The 24,132-nt window shown below is 41.5% G+C and overlaps 1 long non-coding RNA gene across 1 annotated transcript; it reads right to left on the bottom strand.

The window, feature by feature from the left end:
- Nucleotides 1-12,272: 12,272 nt before the first annotated feature.
- On the bottom strand, nt 12,273-23,772 carry LOC114064962. The gene is made up of 3 exons (XR_003572843.1): nt 22,100-23,772; nt 12,698-12,766; nt 12,273-12,482 (listed from the first exon to the last, which is right to left on the bottom strand). It is a non-coding gene; the product is annotated as an uncharacterized LOC114064962 (long non-coding RNA).
- Nucleotides 23,773-24,132: the final 360 nt, after the last annotated feature.

The following is a 24,132-nucleotide window of genomic DNA, read 5'->3' as shown; positions in this document are numbered from 1 at the left end:
AGCTCTCACAGAATTTTTGTGAAGACAACAGTACTGTCCTGAACTCATTCTGTGTGTCTTACACTGAGAGCCACATGGGTAAATCTGACCTGCTGGTCGTGTAAAATAAGAGAAAAATACATCAAATTTCTCCTCTAATGGTTGTCTTTTTTTGTAGTAAGAATCACACTAATCACTGCTTTCTCTCACAGGACCGCGACCTGGGCCTAATTTTAAGAGGTTCAGTCATTTAGAGATAGGAAATGGAGAACACAGGGATGGGGAAGAGCTCAAGCACTTCAGCAGATACAGGAGAGCAACTCCTTCTTCTGTGTGCTCCCTTGGGGAAACTGTGGAAGGCACATTGCCATGGCTACCTACCTCGACAGACAAGTCTTCTTTCCAGGTATTTTGTGGCAACAGAAGGAACCCCGGTGCCAGCTTTCCTCTTCTTCTCTCTTCCATGAGGAGATGCCAGCAGTGGTTCCTTCTGGCCAGCCCACCTCCTCCCGCAGTGCCTGCACTCACCAGCCTCTCCAAAATCCTCTGCAGATCTGGGACTGCCCTGCCTTTGCTCCTTGGGAGCTGGTCTGCTGCTGATACCCTGGGGATAGCCTGTCACAGTCCCAGGGGACTCTCAGGGAAAGGGCCTAGGACCTGCTGTGCTAGGGGAAAGCTCAGAGGCAGGAAACAATGGGAGAAGAACCAGAGAGAATGGGGGAAGAGCACAGGTTTACTGGGGAAGAGGTTTTGGGGAGGACCAGTTCATGATCATCACATCTATTTTATGATACCCTTTTTTTTTCCTTTCTGGACATCTGTGGTTAGAAATGCCCTCACTGGCAGTAACACAGTTAATGATGAGGAGCTGGCAGCTCTGCAGGCAGCTGGCCAGGACAGTGAGGGGCACAGAGAGCGGAGGAGCCAAGGACGTGCCCCTGGCCCTGCCCGCCGCAGGGTGCACCCCATGCCCTGTGGTGGATGGCTTTGCCCAAACAGGGACTGGCCACCAAGAGTCGCAGTCACCCCACACCCTCATCCCAGAGCTCCCCACCTGCAAACAACGGCGTGGGGATGCTCACAACACTGCCTAACTCCTCACAGATCCACCATATCCCCTAACACTGCCTAACTCCTCTGAAATCAGCGTTCACAGGTCCCCCCTGCCCCCCAAATGCAGCCAGTGAGGACATGGGAGGAGCTTCCCTGCATAATTCCACCAGCTCTGCCCGGCAGCCCCAGTCCTGCCACTCACACGACACCCCATGAACCACATTAATCACATACTCATTTAGGGATTACTCAAATGCTGCTCATTTCTAGGTCAATTATTGACTTGAATCTTGTTAAAGTTTAACATAAATATGCTACTATATCACCTGTATACATGTCATGATAATTATATGGCTACAACATTCTTTTAAAATACACGAGGAAATTAGCTACTACTGCATAATAAAGCCTCACAGACTGCTCTGGAACCCATGCAAAGAAATACAAAGATTCCCATTATCTTTGTATCAGCTTCACATGGAATAATCAACTTACATAATTAAACATATCTGCAGATTAATTGCTCTCCAGTTAAAATTTTTGCTTCCTAAAAATGTTTTGTCTAACCTTATCAGAAAGGATAGAATGGGCGTAGAGGGTGAGCAAAGAAAGGAAAGGCATCGTATCATAAGAAGCTTGTAATGTCACAAACATGAGAATAATTCTTTTTTTTTCTTTTAAAAAAGCACTGCTAACTTTTTCACATTTTAGCAAACTTTTCAATTAGGATTTCTTCCTGGCTATTTAAATATGCTTAAAGTAATGATTTGCTGCAATTTGTCTTTTTCCTTTGGAAACATACCGTGCTATTGTCAGCTTTAAAAAAGAAGCAATTTTCTGACTTTTGAGATTGAGTAGGTCATGGAAAAATTACTACTGTGGGAGCCTATAATTAAATAGAAAATGCAGCTGCACCTATAAAAAACCCTAAAATTAAGTTTATTCTATTAATACTTGAGTCTTAAATTATATTTGACTCTTCAGACACAGGTCAGCTCAAACTCTGCCTTACCTGTAGAACAACACTAGCTGCACAGCTATTTGCAAAACCAGACATGATATAGTATCTACAAACATATTGCCAATTATTTGCTGGTATCTCAGTTAGAGTCAGTGTAGCATGATTGTCATTTACACATGTAGCCCCTTTCTTTCCTCTTTTCCTAGGACTGGCACTACATCTTTGGGTGTTGTTTTCATGTTTGGCTTCTTTTTTTAAGGAACTCAATTAAAATAAATCTATGTAAAATCACTAATGTTTATTTTAAATTTCACTGGAAGAAAAGAAGTACAGGAAGGGGCTTTAAAAAAAAATTAGCTAGTACAGCTGAATTGAATAAATATCTCTTCCCAGCATTTGACTAGTCAAGAAATGAAGACAAGATTCTAGACAATACCTTGATACAAAACCAGGCTTTGTGTATATATAAAGAAAATTTATCATAGATCCTGACTGAATGTTTACACACTACCAGATACAGGCTCTGAATTAAATTCTAAATGAAAATATTGAAAAAAAAAATTGTGACCCACAAGAGATTTTAAACCTTCTAAAATACACAAAATTAACAAAAGCCTCACCGAGAAAATAAGATACAGAGAGCTCTGACATCTGATGATAAAAAATACTTGTCTAGAAATCTTAAAAAGGACTATATAAAATTAGAAGGAGAACAAATCATTCTAAAATAATGGTATTGATTTTATTTATTAATAACAATAAAAATAGCTTTTCAAAAAATAATTGCATTTAGGATGACCACCTTTCATGATTTTCTAGGGTAATAATAGATGGGATTCTACAGCTCTTATTGCATGATATTACAGAAATTAATAAATGCAGATGTTGTTTTATATATCATACATTATACAATAATTTGTCTAACTATATTTCCCTAAAACATCCTTTAATTCAGTAAGTTTAAGGGTTATTTTTTCCTTTCAATAAATAGGAAGGAAATTATCTTTCTTCTTTTCATCAGTCATTTTCACATGTCCAGGTTTCTGTGCTATTACAATGAACATAACTAAATCCATATAGTTTATATAAATGTTTATACCTTATTTATTATATATGAGAAGCTGAAATCCCTTCTATATCTGCAAACTCAGCTTCACTATTTTTAATACACTTACACATCACATCTAATACAGCTATCCACAACCACTGTGAGAATGAAAACAGCGTATCAGAAACGGTAAAAAAAAATTAAAATAAATTGTGAGGAAAAATTATACACAAAGCAGGAAAAATTTTCTTATCCCCTGTTTCAGAAACTACTTGTGAGTGAGTTGCAGAGAGAGCCCACAAAACCTATATCATCATGTACACTGCTTGATTGAGCCCAGAAGTGATCCTAAGAACCAGCAGTTTAATTATTTGATTTCACATCTACAGCTTGTTTTCTCTCGGCTGCCTGTTTGGTCACTGGCATGATTTTTTTTTTAAATCTTTTTTTTTTTTTTTTCTCTCTTCGTGCCGTGGAGCTGGATTTCTATTTTCCAGCTGCATATATTCCACGGAGGAAAAGAAAACTGATCCATGAAGTTCCTATTTGCATAAAGCGCAGAAACATCTGTCACAAGATTCTTGTTGGTGGATTGGAAGCATCAGGAGATTCAGCCGTTGATCGTCCGCCTTAATGCTATTGAATTCTGTTCCTGTCAATAGGAGCTCTGAATGAGGGTGTGTAAAGAGGCAAAGAAAAGAGAGTTTGCTTAGAGAGGACATATTCTTACTATTACTCGAAATGAGTGATCAGTTACATGATGCTGTCTCACACAAACACTTAAAAACTAGCTCTGCCACAGGACCAGCAAATTCCCCGTTCCGTCTGATATAAGTTCTTTGTAAATACAGATCTAATAAAGGTTTTTGATGATTTAATCAGCATCCTGCAGTTGCCTACAATGCAGAACAGCTTTTTTTTGTTAAACTTCATACAATGAATGATTCGTGTAGCAGGGCTGACATTAGAAAGTGCTCGATCTGCAGTGCTGTTTTGAGTTTTGATTTTGGTTTAGGGAATCACATAAAAAACCTTGAGGAAGAATTATCTGTGACTCAGATCAGGAAAAATTTCATTCTGTTTCTATGTGTTTATATGATGCATGACTACAATCATAAATATCAGGTGGAGCAGTCAATCCATTCATATAGAATACATAAATAGAATATAATCTCAATGAAATATAATAGCAACTATTAAAAAACAGAATGACTATGGTAGGTCAAGTGTTATTTTTAAAAACGCTAGAAGTACTTTTGGTAGTATACAAGATTCATATTTCTGCATTACATTCTGCTCTTTTTTATTACAGATGATTTTTAAAATTCACTAGCTCTGTAATAAAATTGTATAAACGGATTTTTAGGCTGGCCTCCCCTGTCACATCACTGAGAGTCAGAAATCAGTATAACTTACAGTTTGCAGTGCAAAGTGCTCTTCTCAGATCCTGTGTTTTGTGGAGTTTAACAGCCAATCTGAGAGGAAAATAAAGTTTCTTCACATTTACTGTCTACTTATGTCAGAAGTAACATGAAGGTGATCAGTACAGCACTGTTCTCTTTTTTCTGACAAATGCTCCAAGATAGTCAGTTTCCTAAGGTGGGTCAGCAGAGATTAATACCACATTAGTAACATCTCATTAATCACTGTCAATGTAAAACAAAAAGGTTTTAAACCTTTCATAGCTGATCTCTGTAACATGCATGTATGCTGCTCCCCCCCACCCCACACACACACCTTGCTCCTTCACACATTCACAGATACCTCAACTCAACTGTAAATGTCCAAGTGCAGGAAATACCTGCTCAGGAGCACAACAGGGTCACAGTATATTGTGAAACAAACAATTGTAAAAATGAGAATAAAAACCCAACAACTGCAGCAGGAGTGATCTTTGCTCCCATACACATATTTGTATAAAAAGTTCCTCTGGCAGTGGTTCGCCAGCAGGCAGTAATCAGCTAAGATACTTCTTTGTAATTTTTTTGTTTCATAAATAATACAGGAGTTTACTAACAGGAAGTTTGTGGGAAGCAACAGTAAACAGTCTAGCAATCCATCTGTTATTGTGGAATGCAAGAAAGCTGAATCAGATTCTGTGCAAGTGGACTATTTTTGTTGTTTGTTCTAGAGAAGATGTGTGGGAAATGGGCATTTAGAGTCATTACTAATGTGAACTCTTGTGGACATCCTTTATTCCTCTCCTTGCGGATGGGGATGGCTGGGTGCAATTTCAGCGAGAAGTTCAAGGACTTCTGTGGCTACAGAGCAGCTTATATGAAACCTGAGCAAACCAGAGAAGGCACTTGGATCGGATGTGAAATATTCAGGTGACACTTACAAAGGGACTTTTGCTTCCTTTTAAATCGATCTCAGAAAGAATGAATTCTAAATTAAAATACACACAAACTCCTGTTAGCGCCTTCCTCAGCATCAAGATATTTATCAGAAAAAGGGTTGAAGGGTTGGAGGGAACTGGAGTAGGAGGAAAGAAACAAGGAAAAATAAGGTAACGATGGAGGTTGCACTGACAGACTTTCCGTGCCAGCACAAGTAGGGAGTCAAGCAAGGGTGAAAAAAAAGCTAGTATCTTTCCTGAAGACAGACTGTTCTGCTGGCATTCGTCCACCCTTGATATATTGCTTATGAATAGAAGGCTAGAAAGAGAGCGGGGGCAGGCGTGTAAATTAGTCACTACTACTACAAAAGCAAGCTTTCCTTGCCAGCGGCAAGGCAGTGTCTCACCTCAAAGATTTAACTTGAAAGTGTGCGTCCAAGGCAAAAAGTTGTACTGCCAAATAAATGAAAGAAGCCTAAGTATAGGATTATACCTTGTGCTAACTAGGAATCGCTTAATTTTAACAAGCTAGCAAATACTGCTTATTCACAGCATGTCTGAATATTATGCATAGCACTTGGTTTAGAAGAGACGATAAATACACAAAAAAACCCTTTCTGTCCAAAACAAAACCTACCAAAAAGATGCATGAAGCTGTCAATAAACAAAAGCGTCAAACTGCTGATGGCTGTGCACTGAACAGCCCGGGGGCAGCGGCGCACGGCTGCCCTGCGGGGAGGGCAGTGCCAGCAGCGCGCCCTGAAGTCTTTACAAGGGCGAAGTAATGTGTTTGGGAGCCGGCCGACAGCCCGCGATGCTGGCACCCTCGGGGAGGACCGTGTAGGGTCCCGAACAAGGGAGTCCCGGCCGCTCCTGCTTCCCGCTGGGAGCCGCTCCCGCCGCCGGGCAAGGCCGCCGTCTGCCGGGCGCCCCTCTGCTGCCCTGCACGGGCAGAGTTCTTCGGGAGGCGGGGAGCGCGGGGCAGGCTCCGGGGAGCGCGGGGCAGGCTCCGGGGAGCGCGGGGCAGGAGCCGGGGAGCGCGGGGCAGGAGCCGGGGAGCGCGGGGCAGGCTCCGGGGAGCGCGGGGCAGGAGCCGGGGAGCGCGGGGCAGGAGCCGGGGAGCGCGGGGCAGGAGCCGGGCGCTGCGATCCCGAGGGATCGGGAGGATGCGGGAGAGCCGCGCGCACCGGGCGCTCCCGCGGGGCTCTGGCGCCCCCTGCCGGCCCGCGGCGCGCACGGCCGCCGTGAGGGTGCTGAGGGGGCTGCCCGCCCTGAGCGGGGGGGAAATCCCGGGCAGCGGGATTCCCCCGGGAAAAACGGGAGCCACCCGAAGGACTGCAGCCCTCTGCCCGAGCGCTGGCACTCCTCGTACCACGCAGAGACACCTCGAAGAGCGGCCCTCCCATACAAGCTGCCCGGTCTCTCCAGATTTACCTCAGTTCGGATAAGGAACATCAATACAGCCAGGGAGGGTTTTTCAGGGCTGCGCTGAAGTGCAAACATCAGCAAACACGTTTTCACATGGCAGCATTGCACGACTGCCATTGCAGCCCACAGGGACAGTTTCGTTATTGTTCCTCAAAGCAGCAAAAGGTATTACCTAATAAATGGTAACGCAGTTCTGGCAGTGTGCTCCGGGATGTCCCTGTTTGAGCAGATGACCCACTGTGATCCCTTCCAGCCTCACCCACCCTGTGAGTCTGTGAACTGTAGTTACAAATTCAGCATCTTCTATGTCAATTAAACCTGGACAGCGGGCAGTTACCTAATTTAAAAAAAAAGGGCTAAGTTTTTGATGATTTTCACTCAAACTTGTGTAAAAGCCTGGAAATCCTTATTTTGAAACATCAGTATCTGAGCCTGTGATGTCAATGACTGCACAGGGCCCATCCTCTCCTCACATTAGCCCCCCAGAAGTGGATCACACAGCACTGCTGCCCTACTGCAGGTTTTCCATAGGGGCACATGATGGGCTTGGATAACTGACACAGGCAGTAGGAGGGATATTGTCAAAATGTAATTTAGTAAATCTGTGTCATTACTTCCTATTACTGTCTCCAGCTGTAGCCCAGCATTGGAAACATCAAGTGTTTCCAGCTTCTTTTTTTGTTTGTTGGGGTTTTTTTTTGAGTATGGTCAAACTTGTCACTGCTCCTGACTGGTCTAATGCCTTTTTCCTGCCCTTTGAGCGTTCACCTCCAAGTGACAAAGCACAGCTTTTATTGCTTTGAAGATTGATAAAGATAACTTATATCTTATCATCTAAATCTCATCTACTTCTGCACAGTTCAAGACATGTGCCACTGAGCCAGTTCTACAGCACAAAAAAAAAAAAAAAAAAAAAAAAAAAAAAAAAAAAAAAAAAAAAAAAAAAAAAAAAAAAAAAAAAAGTTGCACAGTAAGAATTGGTGTCATTTTCTAACCTTTTTTTTTTTTTTTTTGTACTGCCTATATTTAACTCTTTTGGTTAGAGTAGGGCTTGTCTATTTCAGCATCCTGATAGGGTTGATTTCAACACTCACCAGTGTACCAGCACAGCTCAGATTACTGAGCAAGGTAGTTACGATGGTCTGGGGCTCCCCCTAGGCACACTCAGCATCTCTGCGGGAGCAGCTCACTTCAGCGTGGCATGCACTGATGTGCATAGTTTTTCTCTTTCTGTAATCAAAATTAGTCACAGCAAGCTTAGGAACCCGGTGTTCTCTGTCACCAGAAACTGCCATGATAAGAGTCTTGATTGTTCCTCTCCTGGGTATCCATTGCTATGCGTCCTTCTGCAACCCTGGGTACCCAGCAAAATCCATCCAGCAAGTGTTTAGACATTAGTGTGCCACGGAAACTATAAATGTGAACTAATTGCAGGCTGGCAAAATGGTCCCAACGGTGACAAGTCTGGACGCAAAGCCTTCCCTCCCTCCCATCCTTGCCAGATATCTTGGCTCCACCCTGCCAACAGAAGAGTCTAGCATTGGGTGCGGATTGTGCCATTACTTATCTGGATTTCCTGCCAGAGGGCTACTAGATGTGTTCTCTAATGGATCCAACAGATCAAAACAGATCCAGCACATCTCATCTCTTTCTGAAGTCTCAAAGGGAGAAAGTGACATCTCCACAAACGTGCCAAATCTTCACCTCCAAAATGCTGAGCCCTTGGTTCACACTGGCAGCAATGAAGTGCAATAACACAAAGGCTGTAGTAGGTGATAGGAAACTCGGATTCTGATCACTTTGGGGTAGCCTGCCTCAACAATCCTGTTAGGTCTCACCTCTAGGTAGCAAAAATAAGACTACTTCTTGTCCTCCTTTCACACGCCAATCTTACCTTTCAGACACTTTGGCTCAAGCTGCCATTCCTCATGGAAGTCTCTGCTCAGATAGGTTTATGGCCCTGTGGTGAGCTCTTGAGTAGACTGGATTCCTTGATGCAAGGTTAATCTGTCATCATAATTACAGAAATGAATGGTCAAAAATCCTCCTTGCCAGACCACCCCCGTGGATGAATCAATCTGCATTTTATACCATCCCTGTTACTGCTGTTTCTCTGGTGTTTGGAGGTGAGCTCATGCTGAAAACCACCAGCCTGGCAATTAATAGTCTTATAGACACGGACCTTAGAAATTATTCCTAGACTGGAACCTTTGCCCAGTTTTATTGAGTCACTCATAATGATAATTTATTTCCTCTTTACTGGGGGAAATCCCTGTCTCTCTAGTCACCTTTTCATTCCAGTTTTGTGCCCAGTTCAGTTACCTGGCTCTTACTACTTTCTCTTCTGTTCATGGTGAATAAAACCACTTTATCCATGGAACAGCATTTCCTACGGCACTGAAGATAGTGAAGCTAATTTAAAACACACACACATGGATCCATGTCTGCCTGCACACACCTGTAGACACACACACGTGATCAAAATTCAGTCCAGAAGGAAAACTCTGTGAACAGGAAATCATGACAATGTACAGTGAGTAACAAAACAAAGCCTTACTTTAAACACCTGGAAAAACAGATGCTGAGAGGGTGTGAGCCAGAGGTTTGGAATCACACAGATCTCCTTTGCATTGCATAATATCATTCTAGACAACACTGGGCAAAACTGACCACAGAAAGTCACAGCATGAGGAGAAGCAGAAAAATCTACCATGGTCTGCAAGACAGACCACAGGCTCACTGAGAACTTTGCCAAGGGAGGGAGTTTCTCCCACTGAAATAGAAATTTGAGTTAATGGCAAGTAGATTATAAAGGAATATTGTCTTCTTGCTCACATCCATGGAATAAATGCAGTGGTTCTTGTTGGCATGTACCCCTGAAAGACATACGCTTGTTTACTGGGAGAGAAACTGAGGGTTCAAATGCAGCCTTCAAAGGAGGGCTTGGGTGGGGTCAGAGCCCCAAAATTTCTGACAACCTGAAGCTCTCGGAGATGCCGATAGAAATTCTAGGTGCTCAGCATATTATTAGAGGCGCACAGAACCCCACAGCACCGAGACAGAAGACAACTGTTTGCTGCCTGGCATCAGAGCCTCTTGCACCAAGCAAGGAAAGAGTGAAGCAAAGGAAACACCAATGCCTTTGGGCCTACAAAGGAAGACCTGGAGAATAGAGTCAGTGGTTTGCAGGGTTAGGACTGGAAAAGTCATGGTGAACTCTTCCAGGACCTTTGACTCTTGTATTATGTTCCCACTTCTAGGTGCCCTGTGGGGTGAAGCCACATAAACTCTTGGAGCCATACAAACTCCAAGAGGCTGCCCAAACCTGCCTACACTGTCAGATCTTTTCCAAAAACCACACAGCCAGAATGACTCCAGCACGTACTTTCTCAAGCATAGTCCTTCTGCTCTCCACCTCTTTTTTCTCCTGAGAGAAAGCCAACCAGTTTATATTCTCTGCCTGATAATCCATCATCTTAGGTAAACGATCAATTCACATAATTGGAATGCTTAGAAACAAACAGAAAATGTAACAAAGTTAGCTAAAATAGGTTAAATTCAAGATAAGTATCTGAAGATCTGAAGATCACAGTAGCAAACAACAGAAACCAGCAACATAACTTGTCCCAGGCACTGATCATTCTTGATTCCTAAAGGCACCAGGAACTGTTTGATGCTTCTGTATCCCTTGTAAAATTAAGATCAGTACTGATTTAGAGGGCCCTGAGGGAGCCAGACCATAATTTCATCCAGCTTAACTGTCCAGCACTTGAGACTGTCCTGCCCTCACAGGTTAAGGAGTAATAGCCCAAAGCATTTAAGTCTTCTGTGGGCAGACAGCTTTTGGGAAGAGACTTACCAAAGCAAGGCTCCATGGCCCGGAGATCAGCTCTTCCTCTCTTCACCCTCATCAGCTCAGCTTGCTGTCACATTGTTGCTGAGGTCAGCTCCTCCCCACCAGCTTTGCCCAAATCTCTCTGCCAGAGATTTAAAATCACTTGAATTTTTTAAGAGATCCAAGAAAAACAGTCCCAGAGAAGTGAACTGGGACAGGAAAATTATTGACATACTTACTGACAAAAAATAGATTTTCTTTAGAATTGGAAATATATTGCTTTCAGTTTGGCTACTCACAGAAAGTGCTGCTGGGAATGTACCAGAAATACATACCTACATGTACTTTACTCTCAAATAATGGCAAATACAACCAGTACTAGAGATGCTGAGCACACGATCTGTATTTTCTCCTCCTGGTAGTACTGCTCTGAAGTAGGAAAAATCCTGTTGAAAATACAAGGCATCTATATCGGTGGCGTGGATGGAGAGAGCTCAGTGCTTAAAGAAAGACTTTGAGTTTTTTTTAGTGACAAACAAACAGGCACATTCCTAAAGAGCAAGCTAAGGGCATCAGTGTAGTATCCCTGCGTGTCACCTGCAGTTAATATGGGATAGGGGTAAATATCCCAAATGTGCACATCTATCTACAATTTACATAAAATACAGTCACTAAAAACTCTGTATTCTCAAATTAATGAATAATTACCTCAAAGTCTCAAACACAGTAACAGTAATTTTACATGTTAATCTAGTCAATGTTCATAACTAATTTTATTTTAGAGTCTTGTGGTATTTCCAATACAGTAGTTCCATACAGAGCCTGAGTTAAAAAGAAATAAAAAACTGCCAGATCTTTACAGCTTTGAGTTCTACTGAAGGCCATCATGAGGTCAGTCTTTGTGATGTTCTCTCTTGAGAATTTTCCAGCCCTATCTCTCTAGATAATGTTTTTCTGTCTTTGGACAGTTTTTCTTCCCAGACCCTCTCATTACATGCAATAATACATCTTCTGTTTCAGTTTAAGGCTATTGTGCAATGTTCCACAAGTCACATCTTGGAACCGGAGTGCTCAGTTCTCTTCTTATGCCCTTTTCTTTTTCTTTTTTTTTTCTGCATTATTTTGAAAACATCTCTGCAGTTGCAGAGTAGTTAATTCCGTTATTTCTGGAAGTATTTCTGCTTTCCATCTACTTCACGTCTTTTCTGCCTACATATATAGGCAGAGAATAGCAGTAGCAGCAATACCTGCGTTTGAGTGCTGCCCCTCTGCAGTCCCCCTTTGTATGTTCTCGTTTCTTACTCCTTCTACCCCCCAAACTCCGGGAAGTACCAGGTACCAGCTGCTGGAGATGCTGTGCCCCCTCGCGTGCGTGTCTTTGTAAAACTAAATGTGCCAATAAAAGTACCTGTGCCGATCGCCAAAGAATAGCAAACATATTCTTGCGCTTGAGAAACGAGCTGGGAGATTTTCCCACTCTTCCAGCCTGTAACAGGAGCAACAAGTCATAACTTTCCGTACTGCGGCCGCCAGAGGGCAGGGGAGGCCCCGCCGGCTCCCGATGCTCCCGGCAGGACTGCGAGCTGCATCCCGAGGGCCGGGAATCCCCTTGGGCACGCTGCTGCGAATGTGTGAGCGATCGCTGGACGAATAGGGAAGAGAGGCTTCCTCGTCGGAATGAGCCCTTTAGGGCATGCAGGGGGAAAAGATGAACAGGTGAAAAGGAGTGGACGAGCAGGTGTGCCACAGCTACAAGTCAGAGGAGGGATGGGCATTACGACGAACCAAAGCTCCGCTAAGGCTTCAATAGCATGTCTCTAGCAGAATCCGGCGCGTCATTCTGAGGAACAGGGAGGCAGCACCCAGCGTGAGCGAGGTTGAAATGACCCACACCTCCACTACGTGTTACGGGGTGCCAACCAAAATGTGACTTTAGCTGGATGCTGTTCTTTGTGTTCATCCTCCACAGTCCTTGAAAACTCCTGAATTTTCAAGGGACTGAATGAAAAAGTCTCTTAAGAGAACTGCAGGTTTTGAACAAGTCATCTCCATTACTTGCAATCCAAAATTCTCCTTTTTAGTAAATACATGGAATCTAGGTATGTATTTTCTCATTGCTTCAACCTAGAAAAATGCACAAAACAAATATTCCGACATTAAAGCTTTATTCATTCCAGGACTTGGCAATAATGCATAAACCTCAAGTCAATAGCTGTAAGTGAACTGCACACATTTCTCACAGTACATTTAATTAAGCTCCCAAAGGTTTTAATTTTAAAAGACTTTAAAATTTTTATATTCTCTCGTTTCTTTCATAATACAGAAAAGAAGAGTTCTTTACATGGTCTAATGGGAATATCTACAAGAAAGCATTAGGAAGTGCATCTCCAAGCACCTTTCTCTCCCAGCTCAGTTACCAGATTCATTTCCTTCATTGGTGCTCAACCAGCTGCGAGGTCTGAGAAGTGCATAGCGCATTTTCAGCACAAAAAGCGTCATCTACATGGATTTAAAAGCTGTGTGTGTATATAAATAATAAAGTGTGGTGATAATTTGAGGCCATCTAAACAAAGGAATCCAGACAAGGAATAATTCAGCAGCTCATCAATGATCCCACTAAATAACTGTTCCTAATGATCTCACTAAATAACTGTTCCCAAGGCTCAGTCACACTACGAGGAACAGAGGACAAGTATACTTGGCATATACCGGTACCCACCCTAACTCTGTTTAGTCCTGTAATCAGGCAAACAATCAGATAATAGTTACAATGAGCTTTTTTGCACAGCGTATTTTCCTTCCCCAGGGAGCCCCTCAGCAGAGGGGACTGAGGCTGCCCCTGCTCCCTCTTTACCTTTCCAGGACCCAGGCTGCAGACAGAGCAAGAAGGAGAACCCCTCCATGGGTTGTCACACAAGCACAAAGTGCCTCAATAGGAAACTGTTCCAGCCAGAAGATTTCAAAACAGTCACAAACATCTACTTCTTTCTTTAGGCTGTATTCCCTCAAGGTCATCATGATCAGTGTTTTCCCTACTAGATTGAAATTTCTTGAGAAAATATATACCTCTCAAAAGGCCAAGTTAGCTGTTATTGTAACAGTAACATATAGTATCATTTTGGAAATAATGACAAATTATTGTGGAATAATTTTTCTGTCAGTGAAAAGCAGCCAGAATGCATGGAATTTGGCTCCTCCAGTAAAAGTATCAAACATTTGCTTTATGTTCCACTTTCTAAGGGAAAAAGAAAAGAAAGAAAGCTCATTTTGGAAAGGTCAGAATTTACATGAGGAAAAGGAAGGCTTAAATCCCTAAAGTGCAGCAGGTTTAACTCTGTCCCTTTTAATCATATGGACTGTAGGAGCTTGGCTGACACCAAATTAAGGAAAACTGAAACCAGACGGTGTAGCTGAAGACTTCTATACTGATCTTTTAAAGCAGCACTGGCACACTTGAAGGGAGGTAAAACAAAGCTATGTGAGGAAAGCAACAAACTGCAACCTGGAAGCGAGAAGTTTCAAAACACTGAGATCTTTGGTGGCTGCATGATAACAGTAGCTGGCAATCACAATGTACAGTGAAAATATATTCCCTTCTCCATTAAGGTTTTTCACTCTCTTCCCCTTTCCACCAGCAGGGGTCCCACAGACATTACGATACAGTAAGAACTGACTTACAAATACATGGTAGGTTATTTTTCAAGTCGGAGTTAATGAAAAGTCTTCCATTGCAAGACATCATAAAGCTATTTCAGAGATATTCCTCTATCAATAAAAATTTGGCCCTATTTAATGGAAGCTTGGAAAGTACACTGTCAAGTTAAATTTGTACCCATATAAAGAAACTCACGTTTAGAAACCCATAAAACTAGTAGGAATGTTTACACAATTTAAAAACATTCCAGTAAGGACTGTAGATATTCAACAAATCAGCTTGTCATAGTTTGAAGCCCAAGCACTAAAACACTAAGTATTCAGTAGTATAATTTGCCTTCAAACATTTTTTTTAAAAAAGGTGCTCTTTGTTATCAACAAAAGTTCCTGTAAAAATACATGGGTGAGTACTGAGTGGGCTACAGGTTTGCAGGGCAAGATCCTAAACAGGAGTGGTAGTGGTTGTCATGTCAACTGAGGACTGTGATTATGATTTATAAATTTGCAGTAGCCCTTTTAACGGCACTTTAGGTTTCAGGATATTAATCTGGTGACGAATTATGGCTCCAGTGAAGTCAACAGCAAAAATTCCCCAGTGTACACAAAGCAGCCCTACTGCTTTTGTTTCCAAGACTGCCAATACTCACATACAGAGATTTTACTAAATTGCTTGCATAGTACAGCCAAAATATGTTCTAAGAGGTGATAAATTCTTCTCCTTTTTTAGCAAAATCCCTTTAGAGGAGCACAGCAACTCAAAACTGGCTTGTGTCTCCTTTCTGAAGGACACCACCTAGTTTCACTAGCTGCAGGCCACCAAATACCTCAACATAGGGCTGCTGATGAGGCATACTTTGAAAAGTGTCTCTCATGCAGCATTCTTTTCTTCCTAATGAAGGTAGCAGGAAGATTTCCTTCGTAACGGTCAGCCCACTGGAGCCTGAAAGTCAACCCAGATCCTTTTTTAGGAGCTATTTTACATGGAAAATGTGATACCAGTTTTACTAATGGTACACTGGTAAGAAGAGAATACACCTCAGCTTCTCTTAGTGTTGTTATTAGACTTATGAAATAGGGCCTTTAAAAGCCCAGTTATCTGTGTTGCTACTTTAGTCAGCAACCAAGACTCAGCATACATAAGAAGGTCAAGAAAGAGAATAAGAAAGTGTCATCTTTAGAGGGGCTTTCATCTATCATAAACATAACCAGTACAGCAGAAATTTTCTTTATCACTTTTCCCAACAATCCAGAAGGAATGAAGAGAATTGTCCATTTGTGTCACCAGCTCACATCAATGCAGTTACTAGATTTTATGATTTGTTTTCTAGCTCTTCATAAGTATGTTCTTCAGGGGACAGGGTTCCCACCTGGTTCAGTCTGATTAATACACATCTAGTGTAAGTGAATCTCAGGTTCAGGTGTTGATAATTCTTCCTATTTGTCTCCTGGGGAAAAAAAAAAAAAAAAAAAAAAAAAAAAAAAAAAAAAAAAAAAAAAAGAGGATGAAAGCATGAGAAAGACAATTAGTTTGTTATCTAGGGATATTCTCCACTGAGGTTCCTTCACTCCCTTTTCTCTGAGTCCAGGAACCAATATTTTTTATGCTAAAGAGAGCATCATATAGAAGCTCCTTATTGTTCTGTTCCTGTATGTCCTATTACACTGCCCCTCCTGTTCCAGTGCACTCCATTTAGAAAGGACATCAGCAACAAGATAAAGGTGTCCTGTAGTAATTTACAATTATAAGTGACAGTGAATATAAAATAATAAGTATCATATAGTTGTCTGATAAATGCAGTTTTGTCAAATTAATTCGTTTTGTTAAAGGCCCTTGCACAGGGCCAAAGTACTTCCTCCTGATCCCTTGTGGGTACTGAAGAGTGTCTCCAGTGGAGAGAGCATTTTGGAAAGCGTACTCAGGATGTATGTGCAAGCCATAGGAGTTCTAAAACCATGGCAGAGACTGCCAACACCATGAATTTACCACATAAGACAAAAATGTTCCCCTCCTCATGGGAATTTCAGAGCAAATCTACCACCTGAAAGTCTGCATGGGGAACTCCATCCTGGTTGTACACGAATTTTCTCAAGAAGTAAATTCCTTCCTCTTCAGAAACATCTTTCATATCCTTAAAGAAGAAAAGCGAAGAAGAATGATATTTCCACCGTTCCAGAGATAATCCATGACTGCAGCCCCAACGGCTGTTGCAGCCCCGGTCACAAGTCTCATGCTGTGACTGGGCGTGCAAGCAAAAGGAACCAGCAGTCGAACTAAAGAGGACCAAAAAAGGAGCCTTTCCAAGTGACTCACTATAAAGGATAAAAAAAGGAACTTGCATAGATAGCTAAGGTCTTTGGAGCACTAATGATCTCCTCTGTCTGCAACCCTGCTTTGGAAATGGGAGCCAGCATCACAGCATGTGGGCAGATGACTCTGGACAGCTTTCTCATGACATATCCCTGGCAACCCACCCATGTCTCAGCAGCTTCCTTGGTCATTATCCCACTGAAGCAAGACACAACAGGGAACATTGAACCATGTTCCAGATAACAAGATCCAAACTGTACGCAAATTGCTGTTGTGACATAGAAATTCCAGGATCCAAGACCACCGACAAAACAGGGGATAGAGACTGGTTGTTTGGCAAGAAGATCTTGCATGGATTTTGGTATGGAGGATGCAAATCAAATTAAACATGTTCCTGTGCTGTTCAAGACAACAGTTGTGTAACAGTGCTAGAAATGCTGCAAAGTGTCCACGTCAGAACCTCCATCACGGATATATTTGACATCAGATTAGCAACAGGGAGGACTTTTTTCCTACAAAATTTTGGTCCTTAGTGTAGATACAGCCAAATAGGGTGAGTCCACAGGTCTTTAACACTCCATACAGATTGTCTCAGATCTCCCACACATCTGGTGAGTATAACAACCTCTGCCTTTCTGACCTGGGGTCTCCAGTTGTGTCTAGCCCACAGCCTTGCAGGTATGAATAGAGACAAATCAGCTGTTACAGTTCCAGACCTGAGTCCTCACTTGAGCTTGTTCCCTCTGCCTTTGCAGCAAAGATGCGTTTGTTTCTGGGTAACTTGACCACATACCAAACCTGTACATTTTGTACAGAGTGAATGAAATCAAACAAACCTGCACAAGAGCTAATATTAGCTGGGCCTCAACTACTCAATACTCAATTTACAATCCATTTAAAAAGCAGTGCTTTCATTTAAACATGCAACATAACTAAAATGTCAGCTATTGTTACTAAAAGACAAAAATGTGACTCCCAAACCTTCAAAAATCTCAAGCACCTAAAAGCCACAAAACATGTCTGAAGACATCCGTTCTCACAAAGCCCACATTTTAAGAAGCTATAAAAAGCACATACTTCATCACAACAGTAATGGTATTTGCACACAACTTTATCAAAACTCAGCACTACATACTTTCTTTGCTGTGAAACACCAGCAAACTCTTTCTCAAGAAGCAGCAATTATCAGCACTTTCTGAAAAAGCATTGGTCAGAGGATATTACATCCCTAAAAGCAACTTGTTAAATCCACGGATCAGAACTGAAGTTCTAAGTCAACATTAATGGTCTTATGTCCAAGGGATATTTCTAAGTTGCATGAAGTTAAAAGTTCTGCACTTAGTCTCCCACATTTGTTTTCTGTGAGGGACATAATATAGGGACCACACTGTCAGTTTAGCAGCTCAATTGTTTGGTTTGGAATTATTGATTTGTTCCAATTCAAAGTTGTTCTGGAATTGTTTCAGCTTTCCTTTTTGACCCTCAAAAGAGCAAGATATTTTCTCTTTACACCTAGCTGCCAAGATTCAAATCTGTATTTTCTGTGTTTCCCTGGTAACAGCTGGTGATGTCATAAATTTACTAAATGGTAGAGGGAGATGTTATGCTCTGTGCAGCCGTGAAACTCTGGAAGAGAGCTGCTAGCTGGCTCTCTGCCCAGCTGCCAACACCATTCACCTTCTCTGCCTGCCCAGCTCTGTATCTGGATCAATTTGGAGAGTTCCCCAGAAGGCCTGATTCCTTCTTGGCAATGGGAGTGGGAGTCACAGAAATTATTTCTACTGTTTCAATCTTGAGCGCTTTGTCAGCTCAGTTTGCTGAGAACTGTTTTCTAAGCAAGGTTTGTATCTGAAAGGACACTCAGAGTGTTTTGTTAGTCACCAATACAGCTGCCAACCTGCTCAGAACTGGCAGTGGGCTCCACTGCCACACACATCACTGCTGTGGGGACCAGGGAGCTCCTCTGAAGGGCCAGACACGGGGTGGGTGGCAACCGGTTCCTGATCAGCCTGTGTTACTCTGCCTGCATAGTACTGTGTCACACAGGAAAGAGTTGGGAAATGGAGGACTAAAGAGAGCAGGTATAACATTCTGGTGTCTTGCTGGGAGAATGACATCCAGAAAATGTGCATCCTTCCAGTAGAATCCATAATACACACAGATGCACTTCTTCACGGGAAGTTTCACGTTATTTCACAAAAGAGCCACCTGCAAACATTATAGAATATACGTGAGAGGAGAAAAGTTTTCCCATCACTACATACTAGGAGGTAAAAGCAACAAGCAACAATCAGATAATCAATTACATGTATAAAAATTCTGTTATTTGTTTATGGCAGTCACTTATTTCCCAGCCCATACAGACAATGAAACTGGCATTCCAGTCATGAGATATGACTCACAACTACACTGAAAAGAAAACAGGTTTGCATTTTATTCTGACAGATTAAGCAAAGTGCTATGTATTCTAATTCAGGGCATTTCTCTTTGAGGAAGAAGCCAAGGGGAGAGAAAGATTTAGGTATGTTACAGAGCTATCAGTGTGATTTGAATCTGATTTTTCTAATGATTTTAAAGCAAGATCCTTCTAGATCTTCCAAGACACAGTCCCTTGTCATACTTCAACTGGACACTTTGAAGTAAATAGGAGGTAAGGGAATTCTATACATAAAACACTCAGGAGGCAGCTTAGATGCCCATGACTGAGAGACAAAAGTGATTTTACATTTTTCAAGGTCTGTAATCCTTGCAGGTTAAAGACAGATCTACCAGAAGCAGATACAAAATTTCTGCAGAAGTTTCATCAGCACTCTACAGAGATAATGTGACTCTCTAGTTTATGCCTGCTTTGGAGTTCTGATGTATCTAGAATGAGGAAACACCACCTGTGCAGTGGAAACACCACTTCATTGCAGTGCCAAATGGCTGAGGTACAACAAGCAAATCCAGCTCAGATGTTCATACATAGTTGTGTGACCTTTACATTAATCTTGTCACCCAGGGCTTTACTGTGGGAGATCATCATATGGATAATTGTACCTAGTGTCATTTTAGAGTCGATGGATTGCCCATCTCCAGACAAAGCACAGAAGTTTCACTGGTGACCCCAGCTCAGCCAGACAATGAGAGTTACAGGAAAACGGAAGAGATGTAGACGAGCAGGAAAATAATGGCAGCTTTTGCTTCTCCATTTCACTGTTCAGATCCAGTTTTGACAGCTGACAGCAGAGTTGTGTCTCACAAACTCTTGTCATAGGGGGTATCCCAGGAAAGATCAAAGAACTGCACCTACTGAGAAATACTGCTCTTGTCTAAAAGTTTGTTCCTAAATTTTGGTCTAAAGCTCTTTGGAAAGGCTCACCATCTGACAGCTGATGTCTCTTCTTTACCTCTTCCTTCTCCTCAATTGAGCAAATAATGAGTTTGCTTGGTATTTCACCGAAAATTAATAAAGTAAAATTACTTTGAGAGATAGGACCCCTGTTATTTCCCTTCTTGTTTATACATCTTTAGTTTAGAACTAAGTTCTTGCATGAACCATGAAGAAAACAAAACAAAAACGCACAAAACCCAAAACCCCTAGAAAAATAAGACTAATTCAGAGCAGAGTGATGAACTCTACAGCACTCCTTAGAAAAAATGCCTAGGAAGAATATTACTGCTAGAAAAGCAATCATCTTTCCTACTGGTGCAGAGTGAGGAAAAGAAAGCCCTAGGCTGAATTTGGTCTCAAGTTTATTTTATTAATTTCTGTTATTAAATCATAAAACATTTGAAATCATTAAAAGGCCAAACTGGACAGCTGAGACCAATTATTCAGGAAAATAAAACTATGGGAGAGGAATCCTCTGCTGAACATTAGAAAGAAACATGGGGAACTGCCCAGCTTTGGTCTTACTGAGGATATGGAATCATTGTTGATATTTTTAGCATTTTCAGCAGTGATGGCTAATGGACATCTCTAAACAGAAAGCAATTAAGGATTTAATGCCCCCCCCAAAATGTTTTGTTAGCTTCTGTAATAAACATCAGAGTACCTGGATCTTAGATCCAAGAGCCAAATAAATATATAATGATTTCATTATCTATAAGAAAGGGTGAATTGTATCTGCTAACACAGCATTAAGAGCAACAAAGCGTTAAGTGCATCACCACGTTGGCTTAGAACTAGGTAATGTCATATTTTACATCAAGTGTCCTTACAAAAGGTTAATGAAGGCAGGTTGTGTTTTTCAAAATAATTGTCAAGTTAATGTTTAACGGTGTGACAGTGGTGACATTGGAATGCAGGAGTGAGGGGTCACATAACATTAGAGAGCTGACTAAGACAAATTAGGGGTAGCATAAGATGTGTAAGCAATGCATAAAATCTACAAGCACATATGCATATTTTATGTTTTGAAGGTGATACTGGCATGCCTCATGGTTTGAGGGAAGAAATGCCATTAGAAAAATAGATCTCTGTAGCCAGTTTAGCCTTCTTGCTTCTGTCAAGCACAGGAGACATTAATTGTAACACAGTGAAGAGTGTTATCCTTGAGAAAACGATGCAGAATACTTGCATAATTTGAGTATAAACTTAAAGCCTGTGGCTTTTCTTATGCAAATACAAGATTTCCAGTAATAATTGCAGCTGATGTCTTGTGGCTTTTTAGAAGGACAAGGCTATTTAAAAATCCCAGATATTAAACTGTGCTGTCTTCACCTTTGTATAAAAGGTATCAGCTTGATAGATGGAGCTTACTGCATCTTCCTTATCAGCTGCTATATTTGCAGAATGTGCAGAACACAGATGTTCTCCAATGGCCACAGAGTTGTCACAGAGTATTTTCACCTTGGGGACCACTTATTTTTTACTTTTCTGAATGAAAGAGATTTTAAAGCTTCCTTGGCACTCAACAAAAAGGAGATCATTCTTCTGTACTAAATAATAGTAAGAAGTGGATGGAGGCCCACTGAAAAATACCATCTTGGAGAAATTCTGAATTGGTCTCTTTATTTTTCTGAAGCTGAGAGGTGCTTCAGATATCCTCCAAACCAAGGGTAAGAGCCAGATATACTGAAGCTTGAGATTCCTCATTTTTGTGTTTTTCTTTAGTAAGGACAACTTAACACTTTGCTTTGCTAGCATAAACTGGCTTTCTTCATGCATTGTACCTGGTATGGAGACTGAAACCAACATGACACATCCTGCCCTCCTGAAGCAGCTGTTCCGTACAAAGAGGTCCCATTAACAGAGCCAACTGCTGGGATATGAATGGAAATCTGTTCCTGAAGAGGTAAGTGTTGAAGTGACACCATTCCCATTGGAAGCCTCATATCACCATGAGATTTTTAGTCAAAAGAGACTTGTTGTCACTTTATTATGGTTCTGTCTCCATTCTCCCTTTCTCCCATCTTTTCTCTTTATCACATATCACAGTTCTTGATACTTTGAGATTATTCTGTCAGGCATACAATTACCCCCTTGCTTATGGACATACATACCAGCTTACCTTGCAGGGAACCCTGGGTGCTGCTACGTAGAACAGCCAAGTTCACACTGACAGGCAGGGGGAGGCTCTCCCTCCACCCTTCAGCGATCTACAAAGAAGAAAAGACCTTTACTGTAAATCTCGTTCATACTCTTTCTCTCTCTCACTTAAAATGGCTTTAGCCAGGGGCAGCTCTAAATGCACTGTAATGTTTTGACACCGGAAAAAAAGACTCACTACGTCAATGCCAATCCATTCATCAGCTCACACAGCAACACGGCGAGTTCTGGTTAACAATGTAGTTACAAAAAGATGCTGAGTAAGGACAGCATAATTCCTAAGGCAAATATTTCTTCTTTATTGTGCTCCATGCAGTGGTATCCACATCCAACAGAGAAGTTTTTAAAGCACTTGACAGCTGGATTTCTGAATAAGCACATTTCTCACTTCTGTCCAATACTGCACTTCAGTAAGATCACATTGTCTAAACTCTGCTGAGATCAACACTGTAAACCCCCCAAAACGAAACTGAGCCATCAAATACCACATCTAATTTCCTATATACCTGCCAATGAAAGCCAGACAATTGCAGGTATGTACGCTCCAGAGTAGTAGCTACACACTGAAGATGCGCAGGGGGTTTGGAGTCAGCAGTGAGCAGATTCAGTTGCTCTCAGCACTGCATTACTCAAGCTACCCTGAACTTATAATGAAGAGATTAGTCACAGAAATTTTTAAACAACCAAAAATCAAAATATGGTTAAACCACAATAGTTCCCATTTGTGTCTGGGAAACCTACTTTTGTTAATTATAAATAACAACTGAGTTGCAGTGGGAGCCTGTACTTTACTATGTACTAACAAATTATTTTTATAAGGTCATATTACATTTTCCTATATCATCAGTATTTACAGACATAAGAACATTAATAAACTATGAGCGTGTCAATATGTATATATATCTGTGTGTGTGTATTTACAATATACACGCTAACATATATACGCTTCTTTAAAACTCTGTGCACTTAGCTTGGAAAAGCTCCACTCTGAAACCTCAAGGGTGAAGTGGAATAGCTTTTCTTGTACAGAGTAAAAGATATTAGGAGCTGTCTGGTGTAGTGTCATTCGTGCTCCAGAAGAGATACTTGACAAACCCCAATAGGAGATTGTCAGTAAAGACATAAGGCAAAGTTCTGCTGGGGGAAAGAGTGACTTTCACCACTAATTGTCACTGACTTCCAGCCTTAAGTGTGCAAGGAGGAACCAACTCCCAGTTATTTCATTTGTGAGTGTTGGCGCACATTTTCCCTGGATTCTTGCCCTTCACTCATGCCTGCCACCATGAACTGGGATTTACTCCACTCAAGCAAAACCAGTGAAAAAAGCTTCAGATATTCCATTTGCTTTTCATGAAGAGTATTTGCAGTCACTCTTTACCCTTTTATGATGACAAAGCAATCTCGGAATTTAACTTGATCAGCTCCTTCACCTTCTTCAAATACTGACATTTGACACAATTGCCATCAGGAAGTTTGAAAAATAACAGGAGCAGCAATAACAACTGTGCTCTAAACTTGCTTCTTCTGATTAGGAAAATGTAGCTGTCAACAGATAAGAAGGTCGTGTAAATTTAACACCTTTTTTTTTGAGACCTCAAAAGGCCACTTACATGACAAAATACATGTCACAAACACTTCTGGTGCTGAAGGGCTGAGCAGGCTGCAGGCAGAACTAGCACCAATACTCAGGAGCCCACAGAAGACTATGAATATGGCTGTGCTGAATGAGATGCAGTCAAAATCCTAAGGCTGTTTTGAAGCAGACATGCTTTGTAGAACAGGAATGTTATGAAGTTCTGATTTCAGTTTTACCTTAAATATTATTCATATGACATTTCTCACAACAATCAAATATTCTTGTGACAAAGCTCTAATACTGGCTAAATGAAATATATAGAATATATAACATTCATTGTTTACCCTTGCATAACAACTTGCTCTACTTTTGGGTTGCTGGAACTATTGTACCAAAAGTTTATTTAAAATAAGGAACAA

Source organism: Empidonax traillii, unplaced genomic scaffold (genome assembly GCF_003031625.1).
Source record: "Empidonax traillii isolate 1590-97213 ecotype Southwest subspecies unplaced genomic scaffold, ASM303162v1 scaffold599:size391633, whole genome shotgun sequence".
Taxonomy (NCBI): domain Eukaryota; kingdom Metazoa; phylum Chordata; class Aves; order Passeriformes; family Tyrannidae; genus Empidonax; species Empidonax traillii.
Note: the sequence above shows the minus strand (reverse complement) of the source record. Positions and strands in the feature narration are given on the sequence as shown.